The following is an 18,209-nucleotide window of genomic DNA, read 5'->3' as shown; positions in this document are numbered from 1 at the left end:
ATCAGAATTACCTGGCGCTGTAGAATGTCCGCATCTTTACAGAAAATTTGTTCATTATTAAAGAAAAAAAAAAAATCAAAAAGAGATCTACACCCCTCAAAAAATTACATCTGATTGAGAAGGCAAACAGTGAGGTACAATACTATGCAATGCAGCATTGTAACTCTCTCCTTGTCTCTGTGGAGAGAAAAAAAAGAATCAGCTCCTCATTAATCTGATGAAAGATTATCTAAAACCTCTTTGGATTAGTCCACAGTTGAAAATGCTGTCCACATCACTGATTAAATTAAAGGTCACTATAAAAAAAACTTTAGGGGAAATTTTGACTAAGTGACTTATAGAAAAGCATGTTTCCAAAACAAAGAAAGACAAGCTGCCCTAAATCCTAAATTAAAAATGACTTATCAGAACTGTGTTAGACTCATTTTTCCCAACAATTCAAATGTGCATTAATAAGTAAAATTTCATGCAGGTATCAAGTGAGTGTTCAGGAACCTCGTTACATTTACATACACTTCATTATGTTGTATACTCACATTATATCAAACTAAAACTCATGTCTTGGTAGGATGCTTCTCCTAAAAGGACTTTTGTGAGGTGTTATGTTCTTGAACTTCTTTATTGTTTCCCTCCTCCCCACAAAAGCCCTGAAAACGGCAAAATACAAGTAAGCACAAACATAAGATACATCTAGACAAGACAGATGCATTAACACACAATTCTACACTAATTGACACCACCCCACTCGATCAGGACATCCAAGACCCAGGTAACAGAAAAGCTAATTCAAGCTTTAATCGTTACATTGAAGATTAGGGTGGTTGGGGGGAAGGAGAACACAAAAACACCCCACAGTCAATGTTCACAGCAACTGCAAAATTAAGAGTCATCACATGCCTTCGTAAGAGAACAGCAGAAAGGACCACATTAAAAATAAATATCTGTCCACATTAAGCTAGACACAGATGAGCAATGCCAATTAATAACTTGAAGTCTGGGTCTTCATATAAGATGTAGTTATGAAAGATCACTGAAAAAAGGAATGGAATCTACAGATTGGCAAACTGTACCCCATAGCTATCTAAAGACATTATTTTTTGCACTGGATTTTTAATGATTCATAAAACCATGCATTTCAGATCTATAAGCTTTATTCTGACTTCACGTTTTGCAGAGGACTAACAGCAGAACCAGTGCTTTAGGGCTTTGTTATCATAAGAATGTAGTACACAGTCATTTTTCTTTATTTCTCAGAGATGCTTTCAAAATTAGAGACAAGAGGTTCTCAGGTTCAACTAAATAGCACTAACGCATTTAGTGCTAGAACGTATTTCGGTTTGGACAAGGAACACGGCTCTCAGCTGCAAAGTAACAGCTCAAAAAAAAAAAAAAAGTTAAAAAAAAAAATGAAGAGCTACAGAACCACAACTGACCAGCAATACCCTACATATGTATTTTATTGTCTAAGTATATTCCAAAAGGTCACGATGGTAAAGGAAGACAGGAAAAAAACAAAGGGGGGGAGGAGAAGAATCCTTCTACTCAACTTCTCACAGAGCAAACCAAGCCCAACAGCTGCACCACCTTTGCAGATAGGGTGCACTCAGTGAGTCCTCTCCTCTACCTGCCAAGTTCTCACAACTTCATGCATACAAAGGTCAGCAGGACTTTTTGCAGTCCTTCACTGCCATGCATCTGTGAATGTGTTTTTATACCCGTAATTTTTTATTTTTTTTTTTTATGATGTACCTTCGGACAGAAGCAGCATATTGTGTCCAGGTCTTCCAGCACAGCCATATCATACCTGCTGCCTTTGTAACAGCTCTACAGCCTGTGAGAAGCTCAAGAAATACAAACCTCCCCACAGAAATGTAGATGCCTTCACATGCCTAGGACCTCAGCATGCCCCAAGCACAATGTAGTCATTATCTGAGGATTATCTGGTTCTGATCTCTCTCATCCTCCAGCTTTGGTGGTATTTTTTCAACTTCTAAAGGGCAAATCCCCAGGCAATTGGCAAAAAAAAAAAAAAAAGAAAATAACTAAGGCTTCTTTCAGAAAGCTTACATTTTCTATGGGAAGAAGGAGAGCTTCATCTATCTTAGAAATCTTCTACAAATAAACAAGTATTCACACACAACTACAAAGGTACTCAACATAAGAAAATTAACTAACCCAAAAATAAATAGCAAGCTACAGCCATTAAAATAGAGAATAATTGGTAGAGTTGGTTACACAAGCTCACTTCCGTCTCATCTTCCTAAGGAAAACTAAAAGCATCTTTGATAAATGCAAAACAAAAAAAAATTAATTCCAGATAGAACAGTACAGAATTTCTCAGAAGTTTGAAAGTGTAATCACTGGAAGGTCCAAAAGACAGAAAAGCTCAGGAAAGGGTCACTAAACAGCAATTTGCATCTTACCATCAAGTCTTTTGAGAATTGCAATTGAGAGTTTGAGAAGTGGTGGGCTAAAGGTAATTCAGAAGTAACTAATCCCAAAATTTAGTCAGACTAAACCCAAATTTCTGCAAGATTACTGCTTTTTGAATTGTTTCTGCCACTTCAGGTATTGCTGTTAAGAGAGTTAGTCTTGCAAATAGCTCTACTATGCCACCCATTGAGTAGCCTCGCCTCCCACTGAATTTAATGAAAAATTAATGAAGATGGGTATTAGCAGCTATTCGTGCTACCTAGAACCTGCAAAGGCAAGAAATGTAAATCAGCACCACATAACCAAAAAAAAAAGTTCTTTGTGATCTCATTTTGGAAGGAAATGGTTTATAGACTAATTTCCAGACTTCTTTGAAGGACCTGAGCAGGTAAACATGTTGAGTTTCAGTATTATAAAGAGGGTGAAGATTAGCACTCACATAGTGCTTTGAACAAGTAAGCCCACATAGAATCACTAACTTATTATAAGGGCAACAGTAAAGACTAAGAACCAGACTGAGTTGAAACAGCTGAAGAATCACTTAATCTCTTTCTAACAAGAAGTGTGCAGAAATCATAAGCTACCAACAACACCTTCTATGCTTTAAATTCTTTTAACTTCTAATTCATAGAAAGATCTGTAGAAGGTTAAAAAATGCAAAGTCAACCCTGAAGAAGCCTCTTCCCAAGAATATCAGGAAAACAAAATGTCAAACTTTGTGCATAATTGGCAAGTATCAGGCATCTCTCTCTGCTTCAGGCAACATTCATTTCATTTCATTTCATTCAGACTTATGTTCAATCCAAGTACCTAGAAACTAAAATGCAGAAGTTCAGCAGCACTGCAGCTTTCCAGCTGGAGGACACAGTACAGAGTGGTGAGGGTAGGAAAACGTCCAAGATGTGAAAATTTTCCCAGGACTATGAAAAAATTGAAACAGAACCCAGATAGCCCTAATAAGCTGATTTTCTGCCTGTGTGGAAGGCAAATAATAAAAACAATCCACCCAACACAGAAATACAGTCAAACCTTGACAAGCAAAGATATAAAGCAAAGCTCCGTTAAAAGCATTAGGACAGACAACCCAGACTTTCCCAGCTGAACTATCAAGACATAAGGGGCCTTGTTTCAGCTTGACAAAAACCTTCTAGGGCCATGCAACTGCTAGATATATTTCAGTAGAGTCTCTCAAATATTCATTTTGCATTAAAGAGTGGTTTAAACATTTTATGATTAAAAATACTGGACTACAACAGACAAAAAACCCTCAGGTGCACAGGACTGAAACATCCATACAATTCCTAGCCATTCAATTACAGTACACTCAAATACTTGCAACTTTGGCAAAAGTATTTAAGGCAAAAGAAGTAAAAGTATTCAGAAGCATTCATATTTGTGTTCCCATTTAAATATGCATTTTCCTATTTTTCACATAGTATTTATAACTCTAGATGTTTCAAGATGTCACCTAATGAATCGACAGAAGTTGGCATGAATCTTCCCTGGACTTTGTTCTCTAGAACATGAAAGAGATCACTGCCAAAAACAGGACACTAAAAATCAAAGTCACCAGCTTGATTTGCATTCTCTTCCATTTCTTATATTAGACACATAACAGTGCAATAGTTAACGGCTCAGCTTAATGTATTAGCTCTTTTTTTTTCCCCTTCCAAAATCGTGATTTGGGTAATTTGTATTCCCAAAAAACTGTGATACATTTTAATTTCAACATATTATAGGTCAATTACAGATTGCCTGACCTTAACAGCTGTTTTACAGGCTTGATTCTTATTGAAATCTACTGAGTCAGAAAATGATGTGCACCTCCCACAATTTTTTTCATCTTAATTGCAAAGAAACCATGGCAGATGATACATGAAAAACAATTCTGCAAGTAATCTGAATTAACAGGATCATATTATAGAAAAGCAGATATAAATACACCGTATTTGTCATAAGGAAAAAAATGAGCACGCTGTGATGACAAACTGACATCTTCGCATACCTCAAAGCCCTTTTGTTCACACCCCTGCACAACAAAAGCATAAGAGGATCCTTCCTACTCTGTTTTTCTCTGTCAAAAATGTGGGTACTGGTAACACCCTTAGAAGGATGATTTGTCATGTGAAGAGTCTCAAAAGAAGTAAACAAAATATGACTGGGAAGAACAGGAACAGAGTTTTCCTCTTTCTTCCATCAGCATAAGTCTACGACAGCATGAATCTGGCCATGAACTTAGAGTACAAATCAAAGCTTTCTAAAAGGCTCAGGTTCGTTAATATTTTCTTAAAAAGTTTTCAGCACTCCTTGGAAAACTTTCTCACTGCCTTTGGTGAAAAGTAGCTTCCAATGATCAATAATGCAGGAAGCACTACAGACAGCCATTACTCATTTTCTTTCAGCTCAGAAAGCAATTATTTGTTCCTATCTGGCATAATTCACTCATACAGCATGCAGACATAGACATAGGTCCTTATCTTAGTGGAAAGTAGACCTAGGTTAACAGGACAACATCTGGAAGTGAAATCATTCCCCCAGGTCTCTTTACACCTGAGATGCACATACTAGTTTCTGACCAGCTACATATGGGGCTGTAAATCATACAGGCAGATCTTACTTTTGGAAAAGTTAATTGAGGTAGTTGTCTCCAGGAATCCCATTTGACAAACCAATAGGCTGAAAATGGAAAGGGTAGCAGGTCAGTGCCTGATTCCATGGTTGCCTGCTGAAATCATACTGCAATATGAAGGAAGTAGCTTTTTTTTTTTAATAAATAAATAAATAGCTAAGAAGAACCCCAGCTCCAGTCTAAATTCAACTAGTACTCATGGAGGCTCTCTACTTTCACTCTTCCTCGCAGTTACTTCCATGTAAAAAAAGGACTAAAATCATCTCTGTATCAGCCCATGATATTTGCTATTTCATAAACAGTTACTAACATCGATATGTTTGTCTAGCAAAAGCTGCAAATGCCTTCAGCACTGTAAAAGTTTCTAGTATCCCAGCCAGAAATAACATCTATAGTCTCAACTGCTTAATAAAATACGTAAGAACTAATTCATACCCCTGTATGTGGGTTACATTTTGTGCATGCGTGCTCATAGAAAGGGAAGTGTCATTAACGTAGCTTCAAGGAAATTAATTTTAGGTCATCAACGTTAAGGTCTCGATTTGCTGGGAGATAAAAGAACAGCAAAAACCACCAGATGGATTCAAAAGGGCAATGGGAAATAACTGTCTTTTAGCCATATCCTGCCTTCTTCAATTATAGTATTATGCAGGAGATTCTAATTTCAGACACATGGTGATGTTGTGGGTTTTTTTATGTATATATAGATATACACATGCTTAATAAATCTACCACATGTTCTTCGTTAAATAGAGTCAATCAGCTATACAAGCTCTAAATTACATACAACGTTAATAATTCAGTGAGTGCATACGTACTCTCTTCCTCATACATCACCATACATCAGGGGTGTAGTTGTTTAAGTGAGGCCTTTAATTAATGAGAGGTCAAGTCAAAGAAGCCAAGCATGGGTGGCAGCTGCAGTTGTCTTCCAGGATAGGGTGACAAAACAGTTGATGACTGGAGTATGAGGAAGCTGCACTCATCTCTAACGTGCTGCCTCTGCCATGCTATATATTATTACAACTTCACAGACTGGACTGGTTGCTCTTTTGGGGAAACTGAAAAAAAAATAAAACCAGTGAACTCAAAATCTAGATGTGAAATGGAAATCTTCTCACCTTGCATTCATCACCACCCAGAGAGGCAAACTGCTCTCCATTAAACCACAGAACAGCCTCTACATCCCCCTCAGAAATTCCCCTAAGCTCCATGAAGGACTTGAAGTTAGACCGTAACTGGCAATGCCTTCTCAACAGCTTTCCTAGCGTGACATCTGAATGTATCTCACAAATCTGCACTTACTTGGCTAGGGTGCTGGAGGGAGAGGCCTGAAAAGCCACTGCTCACACTGGAAGGAAATCTACAGTTAACCCATAGCACTTCCATTGCTAAATATGCTGCTCGTGACACCTGGATGCAAGAAGCAGATTTTAAAAAGAATATACACTGGGAAAGTAAAGTACTAAAACAACACTCTTACTACAGTCCAGTGATTTCCTCATTTTTATCATTTTAATTAAGTTTTAGTTTGGTAGAAAGAATAAAAAAATATCTAGCTAGAATTTTAAAAATCTGACTACTAAAAATGAAACTGAAACATTGTCCCAGCTCGGAAATGAAGTGTATATAGTATCTGTTCAATACTCACAAAGAGCTAGCAACCACCTCTCAAAACTGTGTGACAGAAGAAACCAAGGTCTATACAACCTAACATTTCATGCTTTTAAATACAAAACACTCCTAAATTAATATTTTCAGATACTCTCAAAGTCCATGAACTTTTCTAGAAGTGTCAGGCACATTTCTTCGGTCTAACCTCTAGACAGTGTTACAGCATCCTGAAAACCTAGGCCTGTTGTAAATGGAATAACTGGAATTACAAAACAGGAGATGGTTTGCATGCACAGCTGGTCTCCTTTCTCCATCTACACTTCTTGTTATTCACAAAAGTAACAGATAAATAGAACAGTAGCAATTTGATCATTTTCATAAAACTACAAGAGTTGCCATGCATTTGTTCAGAAGGTTTATTAAGGACCTGACAAAGCCTTTATTAACTAGCACGCTTTTGAGCTGACAGACATTTAGGATTATCTCTCCTTATTTCTTCCTCCTTTTCCCAATTCATTCGTTTAATACTTCAAGGCAAACTGAAAACGAATAATTGTGAAAGCAATTAGACAAAAAAATAAAATAAAATGAACTGCTACTGAGAAAGTCTTACAAAGATAAGCCTTATCAAACTTCAGCAGTAAGGAAATGAGAAGCAACATATGGATCACTTCATTTACCACCAAAACATTTATTTATGCATTCAACCCCAAGCATTACACAAGAGTATTGGGACAGAAAGTAAAGCCCCTCCAAGCAACAGGAACCACAGATACGTGTTAAGCAAGCAGAATGGAAATGACCAGTTTTGAAGGCAGCCAGAGCAGAAGTCTTCACCTTGCATCTGATGCTTTGGGGGCACAAGACAGGAACATGAAGTGGGAGGTGACCTGTAGGCAGGAAAGGTGCTACAGGAATTGTGTGGCCTGGATGCCAGACCAGCCTTCCCAGCCTCGACCAGAGGATACTCTGAAATGCAGCACAACCACGGGCAGACAGGTTCAACACAACAGCTACACGCCGAGAGACAGAGTGCTAAACCTAGACAAGAGCTTTCGCTGTCTGCTGAGTATCACCCGGTGGGCACTGCTCCCTAACCAAACTGCCCCTGTACAAGTGTCAGCATGGCTATCGCTCTTCCTCTCAGAGAAGCCTTATTCTTTGGGCTACGTTAGAGGAAATAAAAATGTCTGTTTTATGAGCCCAATCTTAATCGTGACTTGCAGTGACACGAAATTATTTCTGCAGCTATTTAATTTCAGATCATAACTTCATTACAGCTCATAACAGGTTAGTTACATGTTTCAATCTGCTTTGACATCTCCAGTGTCAAAGGTGACAGTAGACTGGTTCATACATATGTTTTGCTTTTTTTATATAGATAGATAGATAGATAGATCTGAAGTTAATTTAAACAGAACATATGAAATCCAGAGTAAATTCTAGAGTCTTAGAGCTCTCCTCTGCATAAGCTACTAAAACCTAATAAAGCGATTTTTAGGACTCAAACAGATCCTTTTGAAGAGTGTCCTAATTCCTGAATATGCATTTCCATACTCTTAAAAGAGATCTTCTTTTAAGCTTGACTGTCCCATCTTCTCACAGCTTAAGGACAAGAACCCTGCATTGACATGATAAGCAGTCCAGGACACCCAAAGCTTTCACCAGCACCAAGGGACATCCCTTGGTTATTTCCTGTCATCCAACACCAGTGGGGTCAGAGAGCATAACAGTTTATAAACCACAGAGACACTAGGTAATGAATATTAAAGCCTGGTTCACACAACGATTCATTTGTGCTACCCTTTTGGCCTTTATGGGAAAACACCACTGTTCACTATGTCTTATCGATCTTCTGTTATTCCTTGTCTGTCAGTCCTCTTGTCTTCTAGAATACTAACTTAACCACTCTGCTATGTATTGATTTGGTCTTTGCACAGCAGAACAACATACTTTGCTGTTTGGAGACGGCAGAGTTAAAATAGATAGGAGAGAAAGTCAATAAACAGAGAGCTAGGAACTTTGGCGAGCGGGAAGGCAAGATGACCAGAGAATATGCCCTTTTCCACTACGATATTCTCAGCTCTTTCCAAACATTAACAATAGGCTTAATTAGAGACAATAGTTCTGTGTACCCACAGAATAAAGACAACTGTAAATAATCTGACACTTCAGAACCTCTCCTCTTCTTGCAGAGGGCAAAGCAGGAAGAAAAAACACCTGCAAAACTTACCCTGAAAACTTACCCCGCAGATGTTTCAGCCACTCTAATCCACTGTTGTCAAAACTTGCTCCTCTGCTCCTTCCCCAAGACTTCCAACGGGCTTGGGAGTGGCTTTGGCTAACAGGAAGTTTTGAGGCAACTCCTCTCAGATCCCTTAATTGAGCAATTTCAACTTAAGACACTCGTTTTTTATTTCCCAGAGATACTGGTCATCAAGGACTCCACTAAAGAAATTGCAATGCATCTGTTAATCAGGTCTAAAAAGGGACACCTCCATTGCCCTGGAGATCCCAAATAATTCATTACTGTAACAGCCTTGCTCCACAGCAGAAAACTAGAGAGAAGGCAGAGGGCATAGGAACAGCAACACAGGCAAACAGCATGCTACAGAACTGGTCTGATTGGAAGTCTCATACTACACCGGGCATACTGCTACTATGCTTGCCAAAGGGGGGCCTTTTGCTCTGGAAGCATGCTCAGAACTCAAACTAAGTTAGTACATGGCAGCCTCTAATACAAAATTACTCCAATAAAGGACTTGTGTGAAAGAGCCTAAATATCACCTTAAAAGACTTCACATTTCATTTGCCAATTAAGTAGGTACTTTGGGACACACCGTGCACAACTTGGCCCAAATCCAGCCAATTGCATTCACCTCCAGATCTTTCAAAGAAAAAGATACAGACACGTTAACTCTTCAGGTGCTTAAACCTCCGTCCTCACAACACTCCCAGGGAACAGGCACACAAAGACAATGGCCATTTGGTGTGCAATCTTCATGGGATCTTGACCAATAATTATTAACTTTCTGCCTTCAAGTTTTGGGGTTTGACATGCTAACAGAAGCTTAAAAAAAACAAAACACGTTAAACTGTCTAAGAAGAGACAATTCACAACTCTGACATGAACATTGGGTTATATATTTTTATGACTCTGTAATTGGGATTCTGTCTAACACATCGATAAAAGAAGTTGAATTCAATTTGTTTTAGAAAGAAAAGCAGACCCTTTACTTTGTGGATCTGAACCACAATCCTCTATAAAATAATGGAGTAGTACACTTTTTTTTTTTAAATCAGCAAACAAAAACATCTTTACATGTACCATAATGATATGCATCAGTACACTGAAGGAATAAACACAGAATGAAGAACTCTAACTGATAATCCTAAAGCTCTCACTATTCACTATGGTACCTCTAAAAGCCATAAATGTTGCTCTTTCACTAGAGAGAGGTTTCTGAGGAACAGACAACACTGTACTTTGCAGTTCTGCTTTTGCTCCCTAAATGTGAAAACTCCTTTTCCCTCAGGCCATGATTGCGGATCAGAAAAATCAGCTGGATTCAGAAAAATTGTTCCCAGATTGCACCCATCTTCTGTTTGCTGTTTCCATTCCAGCCCGCAAAGAAAAAGATTTTGCACATACAAGCCCACAGAGAAGCCCTGCTCAAAACATGGCCAACTTCAACCCTTGTATCAAGGAGAGGACACCAGGAACAGGGCTAATTGCACACAGCATTGCAAGGCTGGTTCTGACCTTCAGAGTTCTTGCACCACCAATATGAGAGAAAGTACATAAGAACTCAGACAAATTCATAGGGAGGCTTTTCTCTGAGCAGGTCTTTCACTGTATTGCCGGCACAAAGCCAACACCGCCTTACTTAACTCCCTCATTTGCCCCTTAAGTGCTGCATTCTTCATCAGTCCTGACACACAGTATTATTCTCTCTATTTTTCACACTGCCACCGTCTTTCCCCCTGAAATCACAACATACCCTTTCTAGTGTCTACTTTACATTACCTAGAGTAAGAAAAGTCATTGTTCATCCCCTTTATTGGGCACACATGACATCCTTATGCATTTCCAGAGCTGATTTCTATTCTGAATATATTATGCCTTTTCTAATACCAAGTGTGCACTCATGAAGGCTCACAGTATTAACTCTTATTGTTACTTCTCTAACCTCTCAGCCTACATTACGCTCCTCTTTCCCAACACACGTTGTCATCTAATTGATTCATTTAGGGCAGTAAGGACTTCTAGAACACGATGCCTTTATTCAAGGATAAATGTTTCAAAGCACACTGAGTTAACACTACTATTCATGGTGAATATCTGATATAAACATTTCTAGCTTGCCAATGGAAAAGACGACAAAGTCACTTAAATCTCTGGATTTTCCATGTGTGTATGACCAGAATTTACCCAACCTCTTTTTCATTCTTTTGAAACTTACAATTTACTCAAATAAACAAGCGTTATCCTTCTTCAACTGCTAGGCTGGTATTGCCAGCTCCATCAGCTCCACTACACAAGTTACCTAGCTCATGGGCCATAACAGGCTCAAGCTTGGTCCTCAATATGGCACAAAGAACAGGACTGGGGAACAACAGCACAGGAAATGTGCCTTTATATACGTACATATTCACTGCTATGCTCATGCCTGCTTGTCTGTCCATCTCGCACAATGTAAGGTTGGTGGCCTCTCAGGCATGCCACAAGAGATTTCTTTACTCTGATTTCATCTAAAGGATCAGGTTCAGTTAGCACAGAAAGGTGAGGTTAGAGCAGCACAATCCCCACATCTATCAGCTAACACGGTGTTCAAATATACATCTTCACTCTTCTAGCTACATGACTTTAAGTTTATCCCTGTTACTTTCTCTCTTGTTACTAGGTAAATTTCACCATCTCCCATTGTTCTATTTACACTTCTACCATGAAAGAGAGATTATTGGTATTATATATTCTGCCTAGGTTTCAAGCTTCACGTTCTTTAGTTTGTAACGTAGTTGTCTTAGAGTTTACTTACTTACAAAGAATTAAGCATTTGTTATTAGTACTTGAAACTACTAAATTACGTTATTATCCAAAGTAAAAGTAGTAAGCAATTAAGAAAAGCACTTCATTGGGCTGTGTCCTCTTTCAAGTTCTCACTTTGGATTTCATGAAGAGATTTTTTCTGAAATAAGGTAACACAGGTCATTTAAAGAAGTTCTTTGCAAAGTTTACAAGGGATGTACACTCAGCTTAGTAATACAATGCACAGGCTATATGGTACAGCAGCCTAGCAGAGTTCAGTAAGAGACATCTTTGAACACAGGATTATCTTCTTGGTCTTTAGCTCAGAAGAGAAAGCACTTTACTCAACCCTACTTGGAAACACTACCACACACATCAGCACCTACTTGGGATATTAAAAACGTGCCACCCACAACAGAGCAGCTTGTTGGATCAGCTTTGAAGTCAATCAGAACAGTAACCTCTCATACATTAAAAAAGAAAACGAGTCTTTAAAAGTCAATTCTAACATCAAAAACGTCAGTTTACTTTCTTTGCTCCACTTAAACTGCTTTTACCTCTAATTTAGCACATTTTCAATTCAGAGAAAATTAATAGCAGGTACTCAATCATGCTGCCTGAATTTTATTCAGAGATTAGGAAAATAGAGTTATTTTAAAATTCCAAATACAGCTACATTTTCCTGTAAAAAAATATGCCCCTGAGACTGTGAGCCTGCCTTGTTTTTCCTGACTTATGCAGGCGAGAACCTCTTGAAAAAGGAGTTGTGTGAAGACAGAGGAGTATGACAAAGCATCTTAACAGAATATAGTCTTAGAGCAGTGAAATCTTACACTAATTTACCTTGCAGTTTCAATATGAAAGTTACAAAAGTTTAAATTAAATCGAGTTGCATACTGAAGTCCCCTAAATGATGGGCTATGGGAGGAGTTCCTTAAGACATCTGCTGACAGATACACATCACCAAGAAGTTGAGCACAGACGTCTAGAAGGAACTTCAGCACATGCCGAATTGACACTGTAAACAGTTGGGCACTGAGCTGCAATGGAGGGGTAAAATACAGTCACACTGACAATTAAAAGAGAATCAGAAACTGAAAAAGCTGACACCTAGGAGAAGAAAAGGGAAACAAATTTGTGTGACAGAAAATCTCTCTTCTTTTGCTACCAAGAGCATATTAAAAATCCTCTCCTCGCCTTCCATCAAGAATAAACATCGCAGTTTCCTCCGCTGCTTGTTTTTCAGCTCTCCCTTCCACTCCAGCAGCGCCCATGCCAAGCTGCACATCCCACCGCGGCCAAATTTTTGTATCTCAGTTACACTGATGTAAGCGGGAAGTAACTCCAGCCCGCCGAACCTTGCCCAACGGTAAAAATAAACGCCTCAAACCCCGGGCGGTGCGGCCAGCCCCGAGCCGGGCACCACTTACCCTGAGCGGCCCCAGAGGCTGCCCGAGCCCCGGGGCTCCTCAGGCCGGCTCCTTGAGGGGAGCCCAGCGGGTCGGTCCCCTCAGGGTCGGTCCCCTCACGGCCACCTCAGCGGGCGCCGCCTCCGCCGTGCCCTAGGCCCTGCCCTGCCCGCCTCCCCTCACCGCCGGCCGCCCCGTCCCCCCGCCGTGCCCACAGCCCCGCGGACACCGCGGGTGAGGCGGTGGCAGCGCTTCCAGCCCCGGCGGCCGCGGCGCGGAGCCCGGCGGCGGGCCGAGGCGGCGCGGCGGGGCCCGCCCTGCGCCTCAGCCTTACCTTACCCGCGGCTCATGGCACTGCCCGGCGCGGCCCCGGCGGCCCCCGGCCCGCGCCGGGCGGCGGCGAGGGGAGGAGAGGCGGCGGGGCTGCCCGGCACCGCCAATCCGGGCCCCGCGGGGGGCCGGGCCTGCCGGAGCCGCCGCCGCAGCACCGGGCTGAGGGGCGGAGCGGGGAGAGGGCCCGCCGCGGGCGGAGCGAGGCGGGCTGAGGCCTGGGGAGGGTGGAAGGGGAGAGGTGGGTGTGAGGGGAGGGATGGGGTCGGCCGAGGCAGGGACCCCCGGGAGGGAGGGATCGCCTCAGCCCGCTCGCAAAGTTTGTGTCAGGCGGTGAGCGATGACACAAGGAAATGCCTCCCCGAAACGAGGAGCCGCTCAGAGGAAACTGGATGACCAACGCAGGGACTATAAAATGATTTCCTTCGCCCAGTCACTTGGAAAGCATCTCTGACAAGTGCCTCGATGGAAAGGAGGCTGAGTTTGGGAGCAACGCGCTGAGCAAAGGCCATCAGCCACGCTGGCCTCGATGCTCCAGTGCGGGCCATGTTTCCTTCCACCGGTGTTAAGAAAAACCTGCTAATTCCTCTTGCTTGTGTCTGTGGTGACCAGGTTTATAAGCAGCCAGTTCTGGAGAATGTTCTGTTTGCTTTGGGTTTTTCTTGTAAACTGTATGTGGTGGTTTTGCAGGTAAATTTTTACCCCTGTAATCTCCGACCACATCGCTTCATAGAAGCAGACACTACCTGCAGGAAATGCATATGCAAGCTGACAAAATAAAGTGCTTTGGTATCAAAACATTATACAAATGGCCAAAAAAGGTCCATTATCAAAAAATAAATAAAAAAATAGGCAGTTACCCTAGGAAATGTACCATGTCAGAGGTTGTTTTATTTACGCTTTGTATTTGCCAGTTTGCAGCAGACAGGAAAAAAAAAAAAAAAAAAAAAAAAAAAAAAAGTTGATTCCCTCTGTCAAAAGGTTTTTGTTCTCATAATGGTCTCATGCCATAAAATATTACAGCCTTGCCACTGCTTTTACCCTTTACATCATTGTTCTTGCTTTTGAAAACTGTTAATGAGATCTTTCTGAGTCTCTTTATTTCATACCAGTGTTCAACTTTATGATACTTTATGTGGTGATGATGCCAAAATTAATTTATTTACTAGCCAACATGCAGTGGAATATGTGAGCAGAATTCAAATTGCTCCAAACTAGCTCCAAATATTTTAATATACAATATCATTTTTTAAATACTATCTTATCTCTAGCTGTATCACAGTCAGGGCTTGGTTTCCCATTCTAGGCATTACACCAGGCACGTGGTAGTTAGTAGGTTTTGCAGTCTAATTCAAAAGTAGGTGTAGATAACTCTCCTACTGCTTTTCTCTTTACATTTCAAGGCCAATTCAACACATGTGAAAATGAATTATGATCATTACTCCATCCATTCTTATGTGGTCATTTTTTTAAGTTTAAAAGACTATTATGTTTTAAACACATGTAAAAGTGTATTTAATCATCTAGGATAGGTTTCTTTTTATAGCTCTCATAGTAAATAGGCAGATCTTTGAATCATTATACAGAGCTGGTGTTAGTGTTTCCAGAGTATGAAGATAAGATAATGGTTGTTTTCTTAATAGCAGGTTTTCCCTGTAGGAACAGAGGCTACAACTGAAATTGTGACCAATGTCTTGTTTTTCAGCTGTGTTAAACTGTAAGCAATTCACAAGAAGTTTTGAAGCTTTTTCTACCCTCTGTCTGCACCTAATTTAGCCAACTCACAGTCTAAAAGGTGTGACCTCAAGAGAAAAAGTTTTGCATCTGAAGTTGGGTGCTCAGCAGAGGCTTCTTCCACAGAGGAATAAAGCCTGAGCAAAGGCTGGAGCCAGCATCTAGGGAAAATGAGATGTGAGCTTTGCTACCTGCCTCAGCTTCACAGTGCACCTGGCCACTTGGGAATCCTCTTCTGAAGGCAAATCCCAGTCAGATGGAAAAAGGAAGTGTCTCTGAATTTCTGAGTCATTCCATGCTGCTAGAGTAAACGCTTTTGTTGGATAATTTATCTGATATCCATCCTACAAAAAGACAAGAGAATAAAGTCATACCTATTTATTTTTAATATTTCAGTCTCCTACATATAAATATGCAGTCATTTTGAGAAACAACAGGCCTGCAGGTGCTAGAAATAGGTATCTGTAGTCAGGAGCTGCTTTTGAAAATAATGACTTTAATCTTTCAGAATATGCAAGGAAGGCATTTAAATGCCTTTTTAAAACAGTGCTTGAGCAGGCTGTAAAATAAGAAGTAATATTTCTTTCCCAGAGCTACTGTGAGACTCAGTTCATTTCTCTGTAATGCCCCCATCAGAATTTCACAGCTCAGGACAGCTTAAGGCTTGTACTTTCATGAGAAAAGAACATTATGTGAGATTTGGATTTCCACAAGGTTTTCACAAGTCTCTCGGTGCTGTCAGTGAGATCTCCTGGGGAAGACCCAAGAACCACAGGACAGGCCTGCTTACAATTTTATGCTGCGAAGCTTTAAAACAAATGAGGCAGCAGCTGTGCCTGAACTCGTGAATTGTGGCATAGTTTTCTGTGTATGTGTGAGAACAGCTTTACTGTTATTTTGTTGGCTTGTTATCTGTACAGTATTAAACACAAAGGAGAGAGACTTCACACAGAAAAACAAACAAGCCCCCCACCCACTCAGTGTTTACAGCAGCCCAACAAGCACTTGCAAGGCCGAGGCTTCCTAGTGGGCTTCAGCTGGTTCTGACTGTGGGTACAGAGGAGAGCACGAGCTTCCTGAATAAACACACTCCTGCCACAGTGCTTGTGTGCCTATCTTCTGTTTGCCCAACACTGAAACAATAGTGTTCTCACCATCTCCCTGCCCAATGACTTTGCTGTCACCCTTGTCACCCTTGGACACGGATTCTGAAGTTGCAGACGTGCCCATCTTGGCCTCCAACACATCACTTCTCCCCACACGCTGGCCCCTGCCCTTTGCAGCAGACTTTGTTGCTGGCTTTCATTTGTCCTTGTCATCTTCCTCTTTCCCTCTCTCATTACTTCTCTTTATTTATTACAGGTCTCTAGATTGCCAGGTATCTCTGGAGAAACAGCTCCGTACTACTCCTCACATCAAGTTCTCACACACACTCAGAGAAGACACACTTCCAGAGGCAAGGGAAGTTCGAACATCCACCTGTCTCCCTGTAGCTTAGGGCTGAAGGACAACAGCACAGGCCTCACATGGCTGCCAGGTCATGTTGATGCACAGAACAGGTTAAAACCACATCAGCCAGGTGTGCAGAGTTAGAGCTGTGCTGCCAAGGTGACACCCAGAGGCCAACCTGTTCCCAGGGAAGGTGATTTACCATGCAGCCTAGGTGAAATAGTTTGAATGCAGTGAATTTGCACTGGTGCCTCTCAGGCCTGCCAAACCTTCTTGATGCTTCTTAGGCTAGTGTCATACCTGGCACTGGATCCAGATAGAGAAAACGGCCGGTGCACACCTATCTGCGATGCCATCCATCTCTGGGGAAGAGGTGAGTCCATGAGCTACACTGAACAGCCGTGTGCATGCTGCCAAAGTCACAGGAAGGTTGCAAGAGCTGGTATCTGGATTTCAGTGTACCTGGCAATTGCACAAAACTCTAAAAGGCTGAAATTTGATCTGCACATGATGGAGAAGTCAATATTCCTCCCTCTGCAGAGACCTTTGTGAGTTAGAATATATGCTGGTTGAGTGCTGGAGTACTTCAGAGTGCAACTGTGATAAAATGCAAAGCTGGGGGAAGGCATGGCGGATACAATGGCACTATTGTATATTTTGCCTGCACAGGCATTACACCAAAAGTCCTTGACAGTAGCATCAGATGATCCAGACAATTTTCTATTAATCAGGAAAAGCAAAGCACAAAATAAACAGCAAGCATCCTGACCTTTTAGCTGACAAATCATTCAACTATTTTAAATCTACAAGTAAATTTAGTACTCCTGATACAGAACAGCTGAAGCTACAGATTTAAAACAGGCAACTACACATCAACTTTTCCACATGCACAGCTGTGCCACAGGAACTTTAACAGCAGCCAGCAGTACCTTTCTGCTCCTGCCTGGGCAGATGCTTAGGTTCTACACTGATGCGCTTAATATAAATGATTAATAAAGAGAAAAGAGCATTGACCATAGAACAAGAATGAGCAGCAACCTTCAGATCTAGAGGTCTAAACCAACTTGTCCAATATTCAGGAGCAGCTAGGTCCATATTTAGGGGACATGTGGTCAAGTTATCCGTGACAATTTTATTGTTCCTTGTCTTCACAGGAAAAGACAGAAACATTAATACACATTAATAACAAGTGTGACTTGAACGATGTTACTGAAGTTACATTAGAGTCCTGCATGAATGCTGTTACTCAAAATTAAACTGGACTTCATTTGATTTTGCTTTCTTCAGTTTCAGAGTGAAGTACACTAAATCAGATTAATGTCACTTAATTCTGAATAAAAATATCTGCATAGGGACTTAATAGAATTTAAATAATCTACTTTAAAAGATAATTCAGGTAAGATTTCCTGAGTGTCCCCTTCGAGGAAAGACTCACATCAATAGACTTAATGGGAATTGTTCCTGGATCATGCTGGTATGAGGTCAAAACGTCAACCAACACCAACCAGAAAGTAGTGATGTCTGTCTCAGATGTCTTTGCTCTGAGAGCATGAGCATCTGATCCAGAGCCAGCTCCATCCTG

At 40.9% G+C, this 18,209-nt stretch overlaps 1 protein-coding gene across 2 annotated transcripts in view; it reads right to left on the bottom strand.

Annotated features, from left to right (window-relative positions):
• Positions 1 to 13,523, bottom strand: part of TEX2 (testis expressed 2) — a 49,140-nt gene extending 35,617 nt beyond the window's left edge. The window contains exon 1 of one of the 2 annotated variants that reach the window (XM_032199492.1): positions 13,449 to 13,523. The gene's annotated coding sequence lies outside the window, so the exon portion shown is untranslated. Of the gene's footprint in view, positions 1 to 536; positions 648 to 13,448 lie in introns of those variants that run through there. The other variant, XM_032199493.1, reaches the window with a different exon arrangement.
• Between the last annotated feature and the right edge of the window lie 4,686 nt (positions 13,524 to 18,209).

Source organism: Aythya fuligula, chromosome 18, assembly GCF_009819795.1.
Source record: "Aythya fuligula isolate bAytFul2 chromosome 18, bAytFul2.pri, whole genome shotgun sequence".
Classification (NCBI taxonomy): Eukaryota; Metazoa; Chordata; class Aves; order Anseriformes; family Anatidae; genus Aythya; species Aythya fuligula.
This window is presented reverse-complemented; position numbering and strand designations above follow the sequence as displayed.